Raw genomic sequence first — 7,500 nt, forward strand, 5'->3', positions numbered from 1 at the left:
TCAAGATTATTTACATCTTTCGTTGTCTGTTGAGATTGTAGGATTGCTTTAAGAGAATTTGAAAGTATTTCACTCTTAATGTTTTTGTATCTTGTAATCAATCGTATCAACACATTAATGAGTTCCCCAAAGAAAGAAAACATCAAAAAACAAGGCTTCTTCTCCAAAGGATTAGCTGTGTATCAAAGAGAGGAAAACTACAGTCTAATCTAATTAGGTTGATGTATGTGTGTATATATATATATATATATATATATATATATGGGGTTTGAAGTGTATGTTTTATAGTTATATAGATATATATATTTATACATGTGTGTGTGTTATATATATATATATATATATATATATGCATATGTGTATTACATATATATATATATATCATATACACATATATATATATGCATACCTATATATACATATTACATATATACCATATATATATATATATATATATATATATATAATATATATATATATATCATATATACATATATATATTATACATTACATATGTATATACACACACACACACACACACACACACACATATATATATATATATATGTATAGTTATGCATACACAAAGACACAAAGATGTACATGCGCGCACACACACACACACACACAATGTAATATACATTTATGTGTATGTGACTGTGCCTGCTTTTGTGTGTTTGTATTTGCCATGAGTTTATAAACTAGTAGACACAACCTCGAATTCGAACTAATAAATGAGCATTAGAAGATGACATACTTAAAAGTGGATCACAGTATTAACAGACTCATAGGTAGAGCTTAAACTATAGTATTTGTGGAACAATATGTAGTACTAAAGCATATCTTTTGACAGATAAACTATAGTATTTGTGGAACCATATGTAGTATTAAAACTCACCTTTTAACAGCTAAACTATATTTGTGGAGCCATACGTAGCATTAAAACATATCTTTTGTTACAAGGATGCAAACACATCGATATCGGTTATCAAGCGATAGTGGAGGGGACAAACTCAGACACACCAACATATACATACACACACACACACACACATATGTATATATATATATATATATATATATATATATATATATACATATATATATATATATACAACAGGTTTCTTTCAGTTTCTGTCTACCAAATCCACTCACAAGGCTTTGGTCGACTTGAGGCTATAGTAGAAGGTGCCATGCAGTGGGACCGAACCTGGAACTATGTGGTTGGTAAGCAAACTACTTAAATGGTTGAAATATCTTTTATGCTTCATAATTGCTAAAGTACTAACATACAGCCTCAGTTCAAGCTACTTACCAATCTAACAAGTAGGTAGGTCTTTATGACAGAAAAATCTTTGTCATAAAGAAAATTTGTCAATTAATCTTAAGAAGCCAGAATTCAGTAAATAACTGCAACACAAAAACGGATAACATTTGAGGAAAATTTTTCCAAAAACCAGAGATAGGAATTTTGCCTAAAAGTAATGGGAATATCAATTAGGTTAACGAATAATGAAAGATACCTTGAGATAGTACTGAATAACTACTTCAGATATTAAAAGACTTAAAGTGTTCCTGTAAGACATTGTAATAAGACATTATACTGAAATGAACTGGAACTGTTTAACTTGTTATCAACAACTTTTGGTGACTTACAACAGGATAAGCAGCCAGATAAGACTCTTACCAAACCACCCCCAGGGAGAAAAACTATCTCACACACCACACACACACACTACACACATATATGTGTACACCAGCATGCGCTACGCACATAATTGTATTTATGTATATTTTTATGTGTGTGCGTATATTTATGTATGGTATGTATATATTTATCTATATATATGTTTGTATATATATGTATGCATAGCATATAAATGTATGTAAATATATATATATATATATATATATATGTATGTAAATATATATATATGTATATATGTATGTATGTATATATACACACATACATACATACATATATATATATATAATATATATATAATATATATATATGTATGTATGTATGTGTGTATATATATATATATATAACCATTAGTGATGGAAGCCAGCCATATTAGTACCAAAGAGTAATCTTTATATCCAACTTAATGCGGGTTTCTTGTTAGAATGTCAAATACTGCAGTATTAGCACTGAGAAATCTTCTTATATAGGTGCATGGTATATAAAATCATCGACATTTATCATAGCAGACACCTGCCACTGAGGAAGTCCAGTAGACTGAAATCCCATGAAATGGCAACTTCAGAGCCCATAACAAATGATTCTATCTGTTTTATGGTCAGGTGTTTGCCGACCTTATCTGGAACGCTAGGTGTGAAGGATGAACTTCAATAAAATAGATTTGGTCTCAAGCTGGAGTCATCAGCTACAAGTGATGTGGTGTAGATGAAAAGATAAGATATATATATATATGTATATGTGTATATATATGTTTGTGTGTGTACATATATATATATTTATATATATATAAGCATACACACACACATATACATATATTTATGTATATACACACACACACATACATATATATATATATATATATATATATATTATATATATATATATGGGAGTGCTGAAAAGATTTTGGCTTTGGGTAAAAGAGAATGCAGGAGGGTCAATTATTGTTTATCTTTCGTCTTTTAATTCTTTCAGTCATTGGACTGCAGCCTTGGAGAATTTTCAGTTGAATGTATCAACCCCAGGAATTATTTTTATAAGCCTAGTGCTTACTCCATCGGTCCCTTTTGTCGAAACTGCTGAGTTACTGGGAGGTAAACATGCCAGCACCTGTTGTCAAGTGGCAGTGGGGACAACAAACACAGAAACCCACATACATTGATATAAATAGATATACATATATACGATGGACTTCTTTCAGTTTCTGTCCACCAAATCCACTCACTAAGCTTTGGTTGGCCCAAGGCTGTACCAGAAGACACTTACTCATGATGTCACACAGAGGGACTGAACCTGGAACCATATGGTAGTAAAGCAAGTTTCTTACTACACAGCCTCACCTATGCCTTGAATGTTTTAATATAGATCTTTCATATGGCGGTGAGCTAGCAGAAACATTAGCATGCCAGGCAAAATCCTTAGCGATATTTCATCTGTCTTTACATTCTGAGTTCAAATTCTGCTGAGGTCGACTTTACCTTTCATCCTTTCGGGGTCAATAAATTAAGTATCAGTTGCATACTGGGATCAATCAAATCGACTATCTCCCTTCCTCAAAATTTTGGGCCTTGTGCCTAGAGTAAAAAAAAAAAAAGAATATAGATCTTTCATACTTCTTGATAAAAAATCTACAAACTGCAGTTCCTTCTCAAGCCAATCCTGGCTCATAGGGCCAGTTTCCCGGTTTCCTTGGCGTATAAGTTCCCCACTTGGATGGGATGCCGGTCTGTTGCAGGTGAGCTGCAAGATGCAGGAGGAAAGAGTGAGAGAAAGTTGTGGTGAAAGAGTCAGCAGAAGTTCGCTATTACCTTCTGCCAGAGCCACGTGGAGCCTAGGTGTTTCACTTATAAACGCACACATCGCCCAGTCTGAGATTCGAACCCATGATCCCTTGATCGTGAGTCCACTGCTCTAACCACTAGGCCATGTGCCTCCACACAAATTGTAATAGTGTGGTAAAATATCTAAGTATTTCAAGAATAACACTAACAACTAAACAACTGTCACCCAGTCATTAAACAGGTCACAGATGTGTGGTGAAAATTGTGACACACCAAGAAATGTTTATTGTTTGTGAGAAGACAGGCTGTCTTCTGATTCTTCAGATAACCAGATATTATTTGGTCGGTGGGCAAAGAGTTTTACCATCTTTGTCTCCGATTCGCAGCAAAGATCTTTCTCTGTAATGACATTTTCTTTGTCGTCATCCTATCATAACAGAAATCCAGATGTAGATAATTACATGTAACAGAGCCAATAATAAAACCTGATAGCTTTTTCTTTCTGTTTTTCCTGGTGATTGCGAAAACCATTTCACTGACACACCTATGAAACAGATCGTTTCATATCACTGTTATCATCATCATCCTCATCGTCGGCAGCAGCGGCAGCAGCAGCGGCAGCAGCAGCAGCAGCAGTAGTAACAGCAACAATAGCTTCATCATCATCATCATCATTTTCCTGTTCATCATCATTGTGATCCTCATCACAATCATCATCATCATCATCATCATCATCATCCTGTTTCACCACCACCACCACCTCATCATCATCATCATCATCATCTTCATTAACACTATGATTGTCATCAGCAGCAACAGTTGCAGCCGTTCAAGAATTTTTTCTTTTCCAAGGTCTGGGGTCTCCTGCCCCTAAGCCCTAGACCATCACCTAATTTACCCTTACCCGTCTTGTTGCTTAACAACAACAACAGGAACAGTAGCATCCTCTTCTCCCTGATCATCCTCATCATTACCACCACCACCACTACCACTACTGCCACTGTCACCACCATTGTTTTATGAGGGTATTTTTCATGTTAGCATAAGTTAGATTCATCCTCTTCACTTTTACACACACACACATAATTAATTAATGATTAAGCTAACATTGATCACATTGCATATTGAATCTTAGTCTCGACTTATATAGCTTCGTGTTTTACATTTTGCTTTTGGCATCGGAACCTCGCTTCCTCTCTATTTGCATGTGTGTGTGTATGTGTGTGTATTCACTAAGATTCAAATACAAACACATACATGCAAACAAACAGGCATAAACACAAACACACATGCTTACATGAAGCACTCAGATGATGTTTCACTATTCTGTATAACTCATAACTGAAGTCTCTAGTGTCACACGGTACACATATATTTTTATATATATAATCAGTGAAGCACATTCACTGATTTTCAAAAATAGAAATGTTATCACTTCTAAATCTCTCTAAACGAGAGATACAGCAACAGTACTGAGTATTGATATTTATTGCCAAACTAACATGGCAGTCCGTAGAGATAGGATGAAAGCTCCTGTTGATTAGCTGTGAGAGGCGGTCACCTCTAGCTAGCTATATGGTGCACGAAACGGCATCCATAAACCTTCAAACAGGGGAGGTCATCAACTTTCCTGTTTGAAGGTTTATGCATCCGCACACCGGTTTCAGGGTAGTTTCCCTTTATCAATGTGAAGCAGCCGAGTCCAGCACAGTTGGGTGTAGAGATTGTCTTAAAATATTTGTGTTGATTACCAGATCTGCTATTCTGTTGTCTTCAATACCATTTTTCCTTGTCAGAATGGTGTTGCTTGAATGTACTTTTGAGGTGTTGTTTCACTGCTGGATGCCTTTCCTGCTGTTTCCTTTAAACTGGTTCATCGAGGGAAGGATTTCATATTTCATATTTCATGTGATGATGACGACGATGATGACGATGATGATGATGATGATGATGATGATAAAGATATTTCCACTACTGGCAGCGATGAAGAGGAGAAAAGTATGTTGATGCTGGTGGAGAGGATGGTGACAATCATGATTGTGAATATATTCATGACAATGACGATGACGATGGCAATGACGGTGGTGGTGGTGGTGGTGGTGGTGGCGGTGGCAGTGATGGTGGTCGTCATCGTAGTAGTAGTGGTGGTGGCAGTGGTGGTTGTGGTGGTGGTGGTGGTTGTGGTGGTGGTGGTGGTGGTGGTGGTGGCAGTGATGGTGGTGGTCGTCGTCGTAGTAGTGGTGGTGGTGGTGGTGGTGGTGGCGGTGGCGGCGGCGGCAGTGATGACACTAGTCATCATATACAACATTTGTAATAAAAATATATTTAGTTGTGCCTAACAACCTCTCTCTGCATTAATGCGTTAACTATTACACACACACACACATATGAATGTGTGTGTCTGTATCTGTTTGTATGTATGCATATATGTAACTATGTGCACATGTATGTATGTGCCTGTGTGCATGTGCGTGTCTGCGATAAAGCGTGTGTATATATAACTGTACATAATTCTAGCGACATTGATAAATTTATGAAAATGCATAGCAAACCATTGTCCATATATTGATCTTGTGTTAAAAGATATCAGTTATAATATAATGTTAGAGTGTATTGTCATGCGATATTGTTCAATATTCTAGATTACAGCTAAGTGAAGCATGCGAAGGAATATCTTTCCTACATCCATTAAAAGCGTTGTCTCTGTTGCAACCAAATGCTAATTTGATGTTCGCTTGTTAAAGATGAATAACGAAGAAAAGAGTGCCAAACATTTAGCTATTGTTCGATTTAGCAGTTTTTATACACCGACTTTTATTTATTACAGTATTGTCTGTACAAGCTGTGATATAGGTTAAGACATAGACAGGAAACATTAGTCGTAACACTCTGACATAGGTTAAGACAAAAGCATTGAAGTGGTCATAAAGATATTGGCACAAGCATGAAATGTAGCGCTGTGATATAGGTTAAGACATAGACAGAAAACATTAGTCATAACACTCTGACATAGGTTAAGACAAAAGCATTGATGTAGTCGTAAAAATATTGGCACAAAATTAAGATGTAACACTGAGATATAGGTTAAGACATAGACAGAAAACATTAGGCATATGACATTGTGATATAGGTTAAGACAAAAGCATTGATGTAGTCGTAAAAATGTTGGCACAAAATTAAGATCTTGCACTGTGATATAGGTTAAGACATAGAAAACATTAGTCGTAACACTCTGACATAGGTTAAGACAAAAGCATTGATGTAGTCATAAAAATATTGGCACAAACATAAAATGTAACACTGTGATATAGGTTAAGGCATAGACAGAAAATATTAGTCATAACACTCTGACATAGGTTAAGACAAAAGCATTGAAGTGGTCATAAAGATATTGGCACAAGCATAAAATGTAATACTGTGATATAGATTAAGTCATAGACAGAAAACATTAGTCGTAACACTCTGACATAGGTAAAGACAAAAGAATTGATGTAGTCATAAAAATATTGGCACAAACATAAGATGTAACACTGTTATATAGGTTAAGACATAGGCAGAAAACATTAAGCATATGACATTGTGATATAGGTTAAGACAAAAGCATAGATGTAGTCATAGAGATATAAAGCATAGACCTAAGATGTAACACTGTGATATAGGTTTAGGACATAACAAAACGTTAGACATAACACTCTGACATAGGTTAAGACAAAAGCATTGATATAGTCATAAAAATATCAGCATGTTATAAGATATAAGACTGTGATATAGGTTAAGACATAGATAGAAAATTGAGATAGAAATATAGAGTAATTTTTACATAACCAAGTTCTTGATAAAATCTATGACAGTTTATGGTATAAATATATAAATATAAAACATTTAATTATCTCCCTCACACATATGCCATCTATCACTGGGTGCATACGTGTATGTATATGTATGTATACGTTCATATATGTAAGTATTCGTATTTATATATATATATATATATATATATTTGTATTCATGTGCTAT

At 34.9% G+C, this 7,500-nt stretch overlaps 1 protein-coding gene and 1 long non-coding RNA gene across 2 annotated transcripts in view; both read left to right on the forward strand.

Annotated features, from left to right (window-relative positions):
* The window catches only part of LOC118765639, a 17,438-nt gene extending 13,937 nt beyond the window's left edge, over positions 1 to 3,501 (forward strand). The window contains exon 3 of the long non-coding RNA XR_005001505.1: positions 3,344 to 3,501. This is a non-coding gene — a long non-coding RNA (uncharacterized LOC118765639). The remainder of the gene's footprint in view (positions 1 to 3,343) is intronic.
* Positions 1 to 7,500, forward strand: part of LOC115217920 (small conductance calcium-activated potassium channel protein 2-like) — a 196,857-nt gene that overhangs the window by 61,448 nt on the left and 127,909 nt on the right. The gene's annotated exons all lie outside the window — the stretch shown is intronic.

Source organism: Octopus sinensis, linkage group LG12 (assembly GCF_006345805.1).
Source record: "Octopus sinensis linkage group LG12, ASM634580v1, whole genome shotgun sequence".
NCBI classification, from domain to species: domain Eukaryota; kingdom Metazoa; phylum Mollusca; class Cephalopoda; order Octopoda; family Octopodidae; genus Octopus; species Octopus sinensis.